Here is a 16,488-nt window from a genome sequence, read left to right as displayed (position 1 = left end):
ATTCTGTGGTCGGGCCGGGGGGGAGGTTTGGAGGCGGGGACCGTCCAGCGTCTGCGCGGGGCCTGGGGGCGGTGGCTTGAGGGCTCGGGCCGGGCAGCTGGGCGCCGGGAGTCCCGCCAGGGCCCTTCGCTCTTCCTCCTCCCTCCTCCCCCCGCCTCCGCTCCTCCCGGCTCGCCGGTCCCTCCCGACGCCGCCCAGACTCGCCCGACACCCGCCCGCCGCCCGCGCGGCGTCGCAGCCGCCCTGCCCCCGCCGTCACCTGCTCGCTCCGCGAGCCGTGCTCCCGGGGACCCGGCGGGCCTCCGTTTCCCCGCGGGCCCGGCCTCTCGGCGCGGGAGCGGCGCCCCGGGCACCACACGCACCCCTGCACGCAGTCGGGGCGCTTCCGACCGACTGGCTTCTCCGACTGGAACGCGGGCGCCCAGGCGGGGAGCTGCCCGGTGTCGGTTTGTAGTCCGGGCGGTGGTGTCCGTGGCTGCCCGCCCACTCCCTGTTTTCCCCAGCGCCCCGAGGCGCTGCTGCCAGCCGCGCCTCCTTCGGTTGAGGATGCTGGTGCCCGAGAGCACCACGCCTGGAAGTGGACGGTCCTGGCCACTCAGGGTCCAGCTGCTCTCAGCAACTAGCGGGAGACCCCAGGCTGCCGCACGTCGCTGTTGGCAGCAGCGGGATCGTCCCTGGAGATACCCACCTCTTCCTAGTGGGCGAGCACGGCCTGAGTGTGCGTGCCCGCTTTCTGGAGCTTAGTCGGGGGGAGCTGGGTGCCAGGAGCTGCTGACCCCTGCGGTTGCGTTGAGTTTTGAATGGCCTGTTTATTGGGTTGGGGGGTTCTGGACTAGGACATCTTGGCAGGGTTGGCATCTGTGGACACATATGTAGGATTATTTTCTAGGTAATCATAGCCCGAATGGTGATTGTGTCGGGACTTTACAGTCCGTGCCGGTGGAACTAGTTACAGTATGCACCTGGTTTGCGGTGAAGCGTTAGTCCAGATGCAGCACTGCCTGGGGAAGGTCACTAACACGTATTGATTAGAACATCGTTAGGAGAGATTTTGATGCCTTTTGCTTTAATTAGCAAAAGGGAATGAACAGATATAATTGGGTTTTGAAATAATCCTGTCAGTATCAACAAGCATCCTGTTTCCTCCAACTTTGTTAAATGTAGTTCTAGAGGCAGAATTCTGTGGAGGGAATGACGTTTTTCTGTTACTGTCCACATTAAAATGTTGCCATATTAACATTAATGCAAATTTTTGAACAGTTCAAATAGTTATATTTTAACAGAATTTTGACCTGAAAAAGTCTGTAACTTCCGTTCAAAGAGGTGATTATTTTGTTTGTTCATGTGAATATACCAAAGATGGAACTTTCACTGCAATTTTGTACTTTTATATTTGTGATAGATTTTTAACCCAGTTTTCAATTAGGAAAGATAAATTTTAACTTTTAAAAGTTTACCAAAATGTATAAACTTTCATGATTTTTGGATATTATCTCTATTTTATTTAATTACTTTGGCTAGTTCTACAGAGTTTACACACATTAATAGAAAAATGAAATTGAAGAAATGCTATAAACTTTTCCAGTGTAGTATGAGATTTCTAATTTTCATTTTTTCTAGTGTAGGAGTATTGATTTTTGTTTTAATATTTTCAATTTAAAATTCTAATTAATTCGGATTTCTCTTACTGAGTAGAAATGTGTAATTATACATTTTCTTCATTTTTTTTTCTAATGATCATATCTAAAATAATTGAATAGTGTAGTCTGGGGAAATGTTATAATGTTTTTACTGAATTTAGGTTTTCCCCCTCTATCCTTAATAGGTACTATTCTTTTTCCCACAGCTATTCAGACAGTGTGAATACTGTCCTCATGGGCCGAGGCAGCTGTACACTTAATAACTTTGGGATTGTCAACATCACGTCTCTTCTCTGAGTGTTATTGAAAAATTTGAGTAATATTTCTGTAACTATACCTCACAGTGATGCTAGAGTCAAATGAGATAATAAGAATGCTTTTTAAGTGGTAAAGAGCTATAAGTTTTACTACTGTATTTTTAGTATCTGATATGTTTACTAATGTTCACTAGCTTACAAGTTGACAATCAAAATGAGTTAGTCATTGTCTTTGAGTTTTGCCCTCTGCATTTTAAATCAATGTAGTGAACCTGAGTGGAGAAGGGAAAAACAGTCTCTGAAAATAAAAGTCAGAGCAGTCAAACTTAGTTGTATAAGAAGGAATAGTTCCAAGTTCAATGAATGTGATAAATCCTTCATTTTACTAGGTAATTGGACAGAGTCTTTTAAAGTAGCACTCTTGTTATTTTATCTGATGTCCTGTCAGAATTAGACAAGTGGATATGAGTTGTTTCTGTCCATTCCTCATGGACCCATTTCATGGAGAGGGGGCACAAAACTTCAGAATTAAATTTGGATTTTAATTAGTATCCAGTTGTAATCTTGCTTATTTTGGTTGGCAGAATAATGCAACTCCTCCTTAGCCCTCTCCCTCCCAATACAAAAGATTCCACGTCCTAGTTCCTAGAACCTGTGACTATGTTATGTTACATAGTCTATGGAATATGTAGTAACATGTAAAATGTAATAATATGTAGTGTTATAATTTAAAGCAAAGTTATTCATTAAGGTCTATTTAAAAGTGAAATTTTTTTTTGGTAAGGTTGATTGGCCCTGAGCTAATATCTGTTGCCAATCTTCCTCTTTTTGCTTGAGGAAGATTATCACTGACCTAACGTCTGAGCCCATCTTCCTCTATTTTATGTGGGATACTGCCAAAGTGTGGCTTGACAAGTGGTGCTAGATCCGTGCCCAGGATTGGAACCTGCGAACCCCTGGCTGCTGGAGCAGAGTGTATGAACTAACCATTACACCACTGGGACGGCTCCAAAAGTGAACCATTTTATTAATGTTCATTCATTCTGTTTTTTATTGTGAACTTCAGAAGAACGCTAGGTGAGTGGTTTGGCCCTGGCATGCATCATGTATGTGTCTTGGGTTAGTGTTCTGAGGCCTGTATTGGACATCTTTAAAATGTGGTTGTTAGGGAGGCAATGTAGTTAGTGTTAGAATTCTTGGGGGTTCATACTCCAGCCTCTATGTATTAGTTGTAGGAAAATGGCCTTAGTTTCTTCCTCTCCAAGTGGAGAAATGATGTGTCTTTGAGTAGTTAATGAGATAATGTGTGTGAGTGTGGCTTAGAAACTATAAAATGCTGTCTCTGCACACATTATTAAGACTACTCTACAGTCTTTAAATCCACCCTTAATACATGCAACGTGAGAGTTCTGCACAAGAAGAGGTCGGAAACATGGATTCTGTACCATGGGTTCTGTGGAGCAGGCAGAACCTTACCTTGCTGCCATATTGGTTTTGCCTTCTCTTACTTGAAAAACCAGACAGGCGCTTCCTTCCTTCTTTTTAGTCCCATTTGTAAGATTGATTCAGAATGGGAGTATAGGAATTAGTTTGCATTTTTCCAGAACTAATTTGTTATCTTTTTCATTTCTTGTCAGACATTTTAAGTTTAAAGAAAATGATTATTTTCCATTTATTTAAATTCCCAAAATGCTTTATGTTCCAACAAATTCACTTCATTTAAAATTAATGAAGTTTTTGAAAAGTCTTTGTGCTAGGCACAAAAAGTAAACCATCCCACTTCTTGTCCTTGTAATCTTCAGTAACCCCAGCAGTCAGTCCCAAGATACTGGCTGTAACAGAACATTTGTCAGTGCCAGAGGTGCACGGCGGAGTAATTAGCTTGGCCTGGAGAAGTCACAGAAAATATCACAGCAACGTGGAAGACCCATGGGAGTTTTCTGTGCGGATGTAGGAGGAGAGGGCTTTTTAGGCAAAGAAGGCAGCTTGTTGGAAGGCACACCTGGGTGAGAACCAGTCAGCAGCCTAATGTGGGTCTTTGCAGGGCCTAAAAGAGGGAGAAGCGCCGAAAGAGGACAAGGTTTAGTTTGTCAAGGGCTTTGAATTGAAGGCTGTGTGCTTTACTTAGTACTTTTTCCTATGGTCAAGTCGAAACCATCAAAGCTGTCGGATCTCCCACCCTCTGGTGTTGTCCCTTTTCCTTAATAGGTACCATTCCCTTTCGCACAGCTATTCAGACACTGAATACTGTCCTCAGGGGCTGTGTGAGAAGCTCGCTTCAGTGGAGGCCCCATTAGAGGAGGCTCTCTCCCTGAAGCCACTGAGGCACGCGAGAGGCTGGGGTTGATGAAGTTCCACATAAGGCAGTAGAAGTAGAGTACAGAGGATAGAGTGGAGAGACATTTTTGATGTGGAAAGGACAGGATTAAAGGCCACTGAAGGAGGAGGTGAGAGAGGGAGGAACTAAGAATAGTTTAGAGCACTGATCTTTGTGTAGAGAGCTGGCAGACTAGCTCCATGGAAGCAGGTTTGGGAGAGGAGAGCAAGATGAATTTGTTTTTGGTTGTATTGAGTGTTTGATATCTGTAGGTCATCCAGGAAGAGATGCTGAGATTAGAAGTAAGGTAGAGACTGGAAATAAAGGCAATGAGTCCCTGGACCATTTGAGGTGGCTGGAGAGCACGCAGAATGAATGAAGTAGACCAGGGAGGAAGATCGAGGCTGGACAGGGGAAAGAAAAATACAAATAGCTGGGATTTGAGCATGTTCCTTCTTAGTATATGCCCAATGACGTCTGCAGAGTTTATCATTCCCGTTTAAATAGCAGGGGTCAGAACAAAGAGGACCCGAAAGGCCAGGTATTTGCTTTCTTAGTGATTGTGTTTCAGCTCTGTGTGCTTTATGTTTCTCCTGTTGTACAATCAGTGTCTGAGTTGGTGATCTCTAAGCAGACGTGGAACCGTGAAATAGCATATCTCAAATTGCAGTCCAAGTTAGGAAAAAAACACACGAGGGATTTGAAATAAAAGATTTCCAAGATTCTCAAAATTCTAGGACTTTTTATTAAGTCTTGAATATACATTGAGTTGACACCTTCACAAACACAAACCCCTTTAGATTAGGAAATGACATGGGAACAATGTTACACATTAAAAAAATCAGTCATTATATATTTATTAAAATCCTGAGGAAAACTTCAGATTTATCTAGAGCATTTTAGTATCTTACGTTCCTTTTGTATAATGCAGTGAAAATATACATTTTGTTAGTATTATGTAATTAAAACATAACTTCTATTAAATTTTAAGTCACTAAGTGATAGAGTTTTAAAAAAAAATATATGACATAGTTATTTTTTAAATATCCTCCTCCAGTGAGCAGATTTGACCTAGGCATTTGGAAAACTTGGCTCAGGTTGTTTTGTCCTGATAATTAACATTAATCTTTAAATAACTCTTTTGGCTTCAACATGGGGGAAGTTTATTAAAAGGGAAATGTCATTCGCTCTCTTTTAATGAATAAAACAAAACATAATAGCTGCCAAATTTTGTAGTATGTGCACAAAGATACTATATTATAGGGAATAGCCTGTGTTTTAGCAATGTATGCTGTCCTCCTGTTTTATTACTATTGAGTATGTGACAGTGACCGTCATTGCAAATATTTTAAATTTAAAACAATTTACGCCCTGCGGATAATTCTTGTGCAATAGCCATTTCTTTCTAAATGGCGGTTAATGGATTTATCCTTTGAATACTATGTTTAGCATAATATAGCAGAACTAAAAGTAATGATCAAAAGACCAAGGTTAGCATGTGACATTTCCTAAAGGCTTGAAATAACTTGGCATTATGTATTAATAACATTCAGAAAACATAGTCGTGCCTTAACATATTAATCTGCTTATATATTTCAGCTGAGGTGGTGATTTTTACTTTTGGCCGTCTTATAGAAAAGCTTTTTGAAAAGTTAACTTTCTCACATCAGCTGAAGTCTTTAAAAAAATCTGATTAGTATTTTACAAAGAATACTTTCTTGCCTCTTTTGAATTATATAGGATAATCATAGGCAGTAGCTTCATATATTGTTGGAAGAAGTGTAATTACAAAAATTAACTTGTCATACACCACAGCTCAGCAAAGTAACTTTCTTATAAGTCCATGGTCACAGTATGTTTTTGCAATTCAGCATCTGGCTCTGTGGGATACCGATGGCTTCTATGAAGAAAAGTACCAGGGTGAGCAATTAAATGCAAAATGACAGCATAAAATATGATCATTATGGTTATACAAAAGACGCATTTATGAATTTTGCAGATAACTTGTCATTTTTCTACTCATATTTTTCTGTTGCTTTGTTAGCTTAATAATTTTAGTACAATTTATTTTTTTCTTCTAAAAAATGAACACTGCCATTTTTATTATCCTGGCACTTGTTTATATGTCTTTTTTGTTTGTCAGTTTTGAAAATTAATGATAGTTGTTTCACTGTCTTTTGACACAATACTTTCAACTTTATTTCAAAATTGAAGAATTTAAAAAAATTGCATAGCAGTTGTATTATAAGAGTACCATTTCTTATGATTATTAGTATTTTATCACGTGTGGGTTGAATAATAATCACCACCTGAAAGTAAGTTTTGCCAGTAGTTTCCTCGTAACATCACGTAGTGTTTTGAAGTATTTTTTATGGTATCAACTCTCTGATTTGGTCCAGGGTAAAACAGTGTTGACATAAGGAATCATATAGCAAATTTGTTGTCTTTCTTTTGTCTCTTACTTGCAAAATGTATTCTGCATGCAATGAAACTGCTGGACGTTGCGGTTGCGGAGAGGGAGTCACTCTGGAGGACTAAGTGTCCGTGTGACCTTTGGAGCATGCCGTTGTGTTAAGCTCCGTAATGTTAACCTCCATTTTGTTAAGTTCCATTATGTTAACCCCTCTTGGCTCCTCTGCAGCCCTGCCTGTCTTTCCAGCCTTACCTTTCACTGCTGCCATTTTTGACAACCTATGTGTTACCCAGTTATCTTTACTATTTCTCTCTCAGATCTGCTCTCATTTTCTTTTACTTGTGCTTATAGTATCCCTATCTCCCGAAATACAGTAGTCCCCCCTTATGTGGGGGGGATACGTTCTAAGACTCCCAGTGGGTGCTTGAAACTGCATAGTACTGAAGCCTGCATATACGTTTTTTCCGACATGTACACTGCTGTGATAAACTTAGAAATTGGGCAAAGTAAGAGAGTAACAGCAATAACTTCTGTTTGGCATATCCAGATTTCCAGCATGACTGGTCTTACACGTTGGGGAAATTATTAAATAAAATACGGGTGACTTGAACACCAGCACTGTGATACCTTGACAGGCGCTCTGATAACCAAGAGGGCTACTGAGTGACTGACAGGCGGGTATCGTGGATCCGGTGGAGAAAGGGATGATTCACGGCCCCGGTGAGAGGGAGCTAGATGGCACAAGATTTCATGACGCTACCTAGAATGGCGAGAAATTTAAAATTTATGTATTGTTTATTTCTGGAATTTTCCATCGAATATTTTTAGACCTCTGCTGACTATAAGTAAGTGAAATTGCAGAAAGTGAAACCACAGGTAAGGGGGGGACCATTGTACTTTTTTTAGCCATTTGGTTAAATTCATCCTGAGCTTGAATGTGTGGTTGGAACTCTGTCCATTCTGTGAAGACTTTCTAATCTTAGCAGTCAACAGGAACTTCTTACTTTATGCTCTCGTGGCATATTTTGGGTGTCTGTTGTTATTATCAAAATATGCTTTGCAGATAGAACATAGCTTAAGTTTTTTTTAATAAGTTTAAAAAAATCGTATTTACTGAAATCCTACTATATGCTGAGTACTGTGCTGGGTTCTGGGACGCTAGTGAAAGAGTTTATTTCTTCTGCTCAAGAAGGTCACATGCCAGTTGTAACACAGAGTAGTAAGAACTGTGGTGGGGGCAGATGGGAATGTGCAGGCAGAGGGCTAATCCAGTGTCAGGGTTTGCAGTCTGGTTCTTGGAGGAGGCAGCAAGCCTGAGGCCTGAGGACAGCAGAGCACAGCCATGGAGCACGTGCAGGCCTTGTCCCCAGCCATAACTGCTTAGATGGCTTGGTGGATGGACCTGAATCATTGGGGACTTATGTCTCATGATGTTCTTGTTTTTTGGTTTTTTTTTAAATTTAATCATTTTCGTGAGAACCTTTGAAAAAATTAATTTCCTAGTTTTCGACTTTTGGAACCTCTCCATAACCTGATTTAATATTGTCTCAGTGACTTAGGATTATTATTTTGTGCATTGTCATGTTGGGCTCTAAGAAATCATGTCCTCTGGGCATTTTGACCCAGAGAAGGGTGTTTTTAAATATCTGAATGTTCCCTGATTACTTTTAATTTTTTCTGTCTGCTTTTTCTAGTTTTTCTTCCCTTTTCCCATTTCACTGCTATCAGTGATCTTGTCTAGAGTAGCACAATTGCTCTCCATTATTTGCCATCAATAAGCAGCCAATGAATCAGGTTTATCAGTAAGTATCAGGAAGGGGTGATGGATCTGAGGAAGGAACTTAGAGACTCACCTTCAATCCCAGTACCTAAATTCAAACATCATCTCTTCAAATATGTTTTGCTGCTCCAAGCCCTTTTGGGCAGGTTTCTTATTTTTAGCTAAGGCTTGGTGGGTGATGTTGCTGCCTTGGTGAGTTTTTGATAGCTGAGGTGTTCATGTTTCCCTCCATCACGGTTCAGGTCATTTTGTTTTCGTTGCTCTCCTGATGTGGTCTAACTGTTTTGTCTGATTTCAGGAATGCTTTTAAATGGTTTATGTTTTAAGAATTAATAGACAAGGCTTATATTATCCATTTGTTCTTATATAACTTACTTCAATTATAGTATCAAAGCAGGCATTTTTTATTGTGATCAATTTTGAAGAAATTAGGTATATCAGTTTTATTTATTCATTATTAATTTCATTAATAATCAAGTTCATGAATGATGAGTTTAGGAATCAGTGACACCCTATGAATTAATTGCTTTGTTTATTTGGCAGTAAAGCAAAACTAGGACAGTATTATATATTTGTGATATGTTTCTATATTTAAATAGAGAGAGGTACTATCTGTTGTTATTAATGTTACTGTCATCTTTACCTTTTGAAAACGAATATATATACTAACAAACGTGTCTGTGTGTGACTGAGTGTGTAAGTGTGTGTTTTTGTGTGTGTCCATACATATCTTTTAGCATTTCCAAATTGGCCCAGGTGATTCTAATCTAACCTTTCTGGTCAGAATTTTAAGTATGTAAAAATTCTGTATGAAAATGGTAATAAAAACGCAGTCATTCAGTTTCATAGTGCAATTACTTATTGTGACACTTCTTGTTCGGGAAGAGTCTGTTTCCACCAGCATTGTTTTGGACAGAGAGATGGCAAGTGTAGACTATACTCCTGAGTCTGTTAGGGAGTGACGCTTTTTCTACTGTAGTGCTGTAATAGCTTTACATTTTGTGATTCTGTGCGCTACGCAGACGCGATGCGTTCAAGGTGAATCAGACGATAAAATTGACTTGTTTTCCATCTGATAGCTGGTACTGCTTTCAGCAATAAAACTGAATTATCTATACAGATCGAAAAACAATCTATGAGATATGAGGTCATTTTCCTTATATAGCCATAGTTAAATGATTTGTTTCTATGACTGGTTTTTATAGTAGAACCTGTTAAGGTTTTAACCCCTTGTGCTCAAGACAGATTTAAGACTTAAAACAGACAAATTAGAAGAAACAAAACTAGAGATTTTTTAAAAAGTGTAACTTGTTTACAACGTTTCCTCACCATTTAAATTTTATTCTTTCCTTTTCAACAGGTGTATAATGCTTATTTACTTTAAAACCCTTGTTCATTCACTCACTTATTCTTTTGTTTATTTTTTTCCTCAAAAACTTTATTGCAGAATAGTTTACATACAATAAACAGCATCTATATAAAGTGCACAATTTGATGGGTTTTGACAGTTCTATACACCTCTGAAGCCATCTACAGAATCAAGATAAAAGAACATTTCTCTTACCCCCTTAAGTATCCCCATGCCTCTTTGCAGCCCACCACCTCTTCCCACCTGCCACAGGGAACCCGTGACGTGTTTTTTGTCACTGTGAATTAATTTGCTATATCTTGTCGTATGTGCTCTTGTATAAGTCTTTGTGTGAACACGTGCTTTCATTTCTCTTGGGTAATTACCTAGGAGGCAAATGACTGGGGTAATGTGATGACTCTGTGTTTAACTTTTTTTTTTTTTTTTTTAAAGATTTTATTTTTTTCCTTTTTCTCCCCAAAGCCCCCCCGTACATAGTTGTGTATTCTTCGTTGTGGGTTCTTCTAGTTGTGGCATGTGGGACGCTGCCTCAGCGTGGTCTGATGAGCAGTGCCATGTCCGCGCCCAGGATTCGAACTAACGAAACACTGGGCCGCCTGCAGCGGAGCGCGCGAACTTAACCACTCAGCCACGGGGCCAGCCCCTCTGTGTTTAACTTTTTAAGAAACCGCCATTGAGTCTTCTTTAATTTCTCTCAATCGTGTTCTCTAGTCTGTAGTGCATAGGCCTTGCACATTTTTTGGTTAAATTTATTTTTGCACAATTTTAAATCAAATCGCATGCTGTTAATATTTAAAAGTGCAATTGATTTTTGTTTATTAACCTTTTATCCTTTGAATTTCCTAAATTCATTTAATTGTTCTAGTGTGGGGGTGTGTGTGTGTGTGTGTATTTTACATCCTGAGGATTTTCTGTGTAAACGAGAATGGAAGTAGTTTTACTTGTATTTATCCAATATTTATGCCTTCACTTCTTTGTTCCTCTTCACTTTTAGTAAGTCTTCTTCCTAAAATCTGTTCTTAGATTGGCATTCATATACCCACTCTGGCTGTCCTGTGGTTACAGATTGCATGAGAGTATCATTTCCAGTTTTTAAATTTTGAATATATTTGTCTCTGAATGTTAATTGTGTCTTTTAGGCTTAGCACATAGTTTTGATCTTTTAATACAATCTGATAATTCTTTTTAACTGTAGTGTTTATTAACATTTAATGTAATGTAGTTGGTTGGATTTATACTATTGTGCTCTTTATTATTCTGCGTCTCCTGTGTTTTCTTTGTCTGTTCCTCTTTTACTGCCTTATTCTGTGTTGACATGAATTCTGTCGTCTTCTATTTATCTGGGAATGTCTTTACTGCCCCTTCATTATTAAAGTATAGTTTTGCTGGATATGTGATTCTTTATTGATGGTTTTTCTTTCAGCACTTTGACTGTATTATTATTCTGGCTTTTGGCCTCTGTTATTTCTTATAAGTCAGCTCTTATTTGTATTTTTTTCTCCTCAGTGTGATGCAAAGTCACCTGTTGAACATGTAGCTGTTCCTTGTATGTGGTGGATTTGATTGCTTTCCAGATTTTCTTATTGTCTTTTTCTTTTTAGTAATGTGACTATGATGTTTCTAGGTGTGACTCTCTTCGTGTTTGTACTTATTCATGTTTAAGCTTCTTGTATCTGTAGATCAATGTATTTCATCAAATTTAGAAAGTTTTCAGCTATTACTTTTTAAAGTATTTCTTCTACCCCTTTCCCTCTTTTCTCTGTTATTGGGATTCTTACTGCGCATTTGTTGAAATACTTCAAATTGTCCCACAGGTCTCTGAAGCTCTTTTCATTTTCCTTAAAGTTTTCTTTCATTTCCAATCTTCTGACTCGATAATTAATATCATTCTATCTTTAATTTGACTGATTCTTTCCTCTGCCTTCTCAAATCTGCTGTTTTCCCATGTAATAATTTTTTCATTTCTCTTATAGTGCTTTTCCTCTCTAGCATTTGTTTGGTTGTTTTTATCATTCTCATTTTCTTATTCGCATTCCCTATTTGTGGAATCGCTGTTATTATATTTTTAAAAAATTTTTGAAAATTTGAAAGAGTTCTTAGAACCTCTTTACAGGAGATACTTGAAGACTTTCTCTGCTACATTGACGTCTGGGCCAATTTTCTATTGCCGTTTTTCTCTTCCTGAATCTGGACCATAGTTTATATTTTCTTATAAACACAGCTGATGATTTCTTTTGTTGTTGTTGTTGAAAATAAGACATTTTGTATAGTGTGATGTGGTAAGTTTGGATTTTGATTCACTTTTCTAGAATGTCTTTTTTCCCCTTAACTTGCATGGTCTTAAAAGCATAGAATTTTATCTCCCTGTGGTGTACAGACACTGATGTTTATGTTCAGTTTTTAAATGCTTGCTTACTTGTATTTTGCTTTACTCTCTGGGTGTTTCCCCTGTAAATGTAAGAATTAATGGTCACACAATGATTTGGGCAGAATTTGTAGTCAAACACCTTGAGCCCATTATGACCTTTGCCATCTGTCTTTCTATTTGTGGGTGTACAGGGGGCACATTCAAAGTTTACCTAGTTACCAAGCCTATGTTCTGGGGCTTTTACTGTCTACCACGTTCCCTCGAAGTTTCTTTGCTTAGTCAACCAGGCGTGTGTGGGGAACTTCATCTGGTCCTTTTATTGGCCTTTCATTTATAGGATCTCCTTGCTGAGTTTCTTGCTAGTCTGACAGTTGCCCAGACTGGGCTCATACCTCTGTGGACCAATGTTGTGAGATTTCTTTGGTTGCTTCCCACCAACTTTGGTCCCTTCTGGCTGACAAAGCGATAGAGGTTTGCTGCCTGCTCCAAATAGCTTCCTCCCTACACCACCTTAGCTCATAGCTCCTCTTTTTGTGCCAGTCATGTGTTGGTAGAGCTAGCATGCTCTCTCACCAAGTCGAGGGGATGGTAGTCTCCCAGGCAAGTGCTCCTTTCTCAGCCTCTTACCTAGGGCTTTGGATAAAGTGCATTTTCCACTTGTTGCCTGAATATGGTTTTCAGAATCATAAAATTGTTGCTTTTGACAGTCCTATGCAGTTTTATACTTGTATCTGCTGAGAAGGTTCACTGACTTCTTTATTTTGCCAAAGCTGGATATTCCTGAGTAAGCTGTTGTTTCTTCAGAAGTGTCTTCTGCTCCGTTTCCTTTCTCTCTCTCTCTTTTCCTCTGGGACTCTAGCTAATTAGTTATACATTAGACCTTTTGTAGTCCTCAGATAGGACCCTGAGAGTCTCTTTTCTGTTTTAAATTTATTTTTTTGAGGAAGAGTGGCCCTGAGCTAATGCCTGTGCCATTTTTTCTCTATTTTGTATGTGGGATGCTGCCACAGCATGGCTTGATGATGGTGTTCTAAGTCCACATGCGGGGTCTGAACTCATGAACCCTGAGCCGCTGAAGCAGAGTACGTGAACTTAACCACTACACCACCAGGCTGGCCCCTCTTTACTTTTTCTTTTTAATTCTTTTTCCTTAGATTCTTTTTGTTAGATGACTGCTGTTGATCTGTCCTCAAACTCACTGATTCTTTACTTTGTCATTTCCATTTTGTTATTAAGCCCCTTTTTTTATTCTAAATATTTTATCTTTTGTTTCTGACATTAACATTTGGCTTTTTAAAAAATAATGTTTATTTCTTTGCTGAAATTTATTATTTTTTTTTCCATTTGTTTCAAACATACTTTCTCTACTTCACTTAATATTGTTGTAACAGCTACTCTGTGGTTCTTTTAAAATAATTCCATAATTTTGACCATCATGTTTGCCATACATCTTTTTGCTTGAGATTTGGACACGGTTTTCTGACTCTTCCTAACTCAAGTAATTTTGGTCATTTTGAATCTTATGTTGTGTGGTCTCTGGATTTTGTTGTGTTGCTTTAAATATTGTTGGTGTTTTCATTTTAGCAGGCGGATGACTTGACTACTGCCACATTGTTATCTGTCATGTCTGCAGTAGTCAGCCACTCCTATCTCATTCCTGGTGTTTAATTGCAATCTGCTTTCACTCTTGTTCATACATGGTTTATGTTTTCTGGGTTTATTCATAGATTCAGGTGTTCCTTTAGCTCTCCCCTTTATGGTATTTACCTCTTACTCTTCTGTGGCTATCATTGCATTCGGACACTTTCCCTCTGATGCAGAAGTACAACTGGTTTTTCCCTTGTGATTTAGCTGCCTGTCTTTCCTCAGTGGTCTCTGACCCTGGATATCCTCTGGGTAAAGCCTCCCAAAAGGGGAGGCGTGCTGGATTACCTTTTGACATTTGCTTGCTTTGGGCCTTGACTCCACACTAAAAACTTCCAGCTTTTGTTTAGTCTCCAGAGCCATCACATAGTTATTTTTTTAGTATTTTATCCAGACTTCGTAGCTGTTATTTGTGAGAGGTTTGGTTTGTTAGAAGCTTAGTATTTTGTACCAGAGGTATATGAAGTGAAAAAAAAACAAACCAAACCTCTGTTTTGTTTCCAAATTGAGGAAGATCAGCCCTGAGCTAACATCTGCTGCCAATCCTCCTCTTTGTGCTGAGAAAGACTGGCCCTGAGCTAACGTCTGTGCCCATCTTCCTCCACTTTATATGTGGGACACCTACCACAGCATGGCTTTTGCCAAGCGGTGCCATATTTGCACCCATGATCCAAACTGGCAAACCCTGGGCCGCCAAAGCAGAATGTGCACAGTTAACTGCTGCACCACCGAGCCAGCCCCCAAACCTCTTTAAAAATAGTTCTAAATTTTGTTGTCAAGGCATTATATGCTCGTTGTAGGAAATTGAGAGGAATTAATAAATTCTAATGAATCTGAAAAAAAATTACCCGTATCCACTTTAATATTTTGATTTTTGGGGGGGGTATTACACAACTGAATGTGCTATACATAATATGTTAAAATCTGCTTTTGGTTAAAATCATGTGAGAAGTGTTTTTCTTTGTCATTAGATATGCTTGGTAGATATTTTTATGGCAGTATAATACTTCGTATGCATGCATATGTTGGTTTATATGACCGTTTTTTAATGCTTCTTACGTTGGTTGTTCACAGTTTTTTACTTTTATATATGACCCTGTGGTGGACATCTTTTTGTATACATCATTGCAACCTTTTCATATTATTTTCTTAGGACAGACCCCTAGAAGTAGACATACTGGGTTTCAAAGTGAATGATGAGGTTTTAAAGTTGTTCTTAGGTACAACTGAATTGCTTTTCAGAAAGTCTGACCCATTTGACACTTGTGAGTGGTGTCCAGCTTACTGCACCTTCTAACCATTAGCATTAGATTTTTCGTATTTTCTCATTTAATGGATGGAAACTCTCATAATCTGCTATTGGCAGCTTTTGATTAACTATTTTGGCCAAACTTCTTTATCTAATTTTTAAAAATTTACATCTCTCTGTTTTAAAATGATCCATTCATGTTCTATGCCTATTAAATGTATGTTTCAGTCTATTGTTTAAATAACTGCTTTTAAAACTATTTTAATGGTAGATGAGACAGAACCTAATTTTGTACCTGTAATAGTATTAACTATGAAAACAGTTTTTTAGTATACCATTTCTTTTTGAGTCTCTCTCTGTATATCTTCATGTTTGCGTCTCCCCTTCCTTAGATTGACTCCTTCGGCTTTCCGTTTTCCTCTTGCGTAGGGGTGGGACTTCCGGTTTCATCTCCGGAAGACGACGAGCCGGAGGAGTCCGTTAGAGGGGCCAGCAGGAGAGGAGCGATTCTGTCGGCAAACGGGTAAGTTATGCTCGGGCCGGGCAGCTGGGCGCCGGGAGTCCCGCCAGGGCCCTTCGCTCTTCCTCCTCCCTCCTCCCCCCGCCTCCGCCCCTCCCCGCTCGCCGGTCCCTCCCGACGCCGCCCAGACTCGCCCGACACCCGCCCGCCGCCCGCGCGGCGTCGCAGCCCCCCTGCCCCCGCCGTCAGCTGCTCGCTCCGCGAGCCGGGCTCCCGGGGACCCGGCGGGCCTCCGTTTCCCCGCGGGCCCGGGCTCTTGGCGCGGGAGCGGCGCCCCGGGCGCCCCACGCACCCCTGCACGCAGTCGGGGCGCTTCCGACCGCCTGGCTTCTCCGACTGGAACACGGGCGCCCAGGCGGGGAGCTGCCCGGTGTCGGTTTCTAGTCCGGGCGGTGGTGTCCGTGGCTGCCCGCCCACTCCCTGTTTTCCCCAGTGCCCCGATGCGCTGCTCCCAGCCGCGCCTCCTTCGGTTGAGGATGCTGGTGCCCGAGAGCACCACGCCTGGAAGTGGACGGTCCTGGCCACTTAGGGTCCAGCTGCTCTCAGCAACTAGCGGGAGACCCCAGGCTGCCGCACGTCGCTGTTGGCAGCAGCGGGATCGTCCCTGGAGATACCCACCTCTTCCTAGTGGGCGAGCACGGCCTGAGTGTGCGTGCCCGCTTTCTGGAGCTTAGTCGGGGGGAGCTGGGTGCCAGGAGCTGCTGACCCCTGCGGTTGCGTTGAGTTTTGAATAGCCTGTTCATTGGGTTGGGGGGTTCTGGACTAGGACATCTTGGCAGGGTTGGCATCTGTGGACACATATGTAGGATTATTTTCTAGGTAATCATAGCCCGAATGGTGATTGTGTCGGGGCTTTACAGTCCGTGCCGGTGGAACTAGTTACAGTATGCACCTGGTTTGCGGTGAAGCGTTAGTCCAGATGCAACACTGC

General features: G+C 40.7%; 1 protein-coding gene across 1 annotated transcript in view; it reads left to right on the top strand.

The window, feature by feature from the left end:
• The first annotated feature begins 256 nt into the window (after nucleotides 1-256).
• The window catches only part of LOC106832852 (zinc finger protein 407-like), a 128,306-nt gene continuing 112,074 nt past the window's right edge, over nucleotides 257-16,488 (top strand). Inside the window, 2 exon segments of the mRNA XM_070481273.1 lie at nucleotides 257-718; nucleotides 15,467-15,560. The gene's annotated coding sequence lies outside the window, so the exon portion shown is untranslated.

This window comes from Equus asinus, chromosome 12, assembly GCF_041296235.1.
Source record: "Equus asinus isolate D_3611 breed Donkey chromosome 12, EquAss-T2T_v2, whole genome shotgun sequence".
Classification (NCBI taxonomy): Eukaryota; Metazoa; Chordata; class Mammalia; order Perissodactyla; family Equidae; genus Equus; species Equus asinus.
This window is presented reverse-complemented; position numbering and strand designations above follow the sequence as displayed.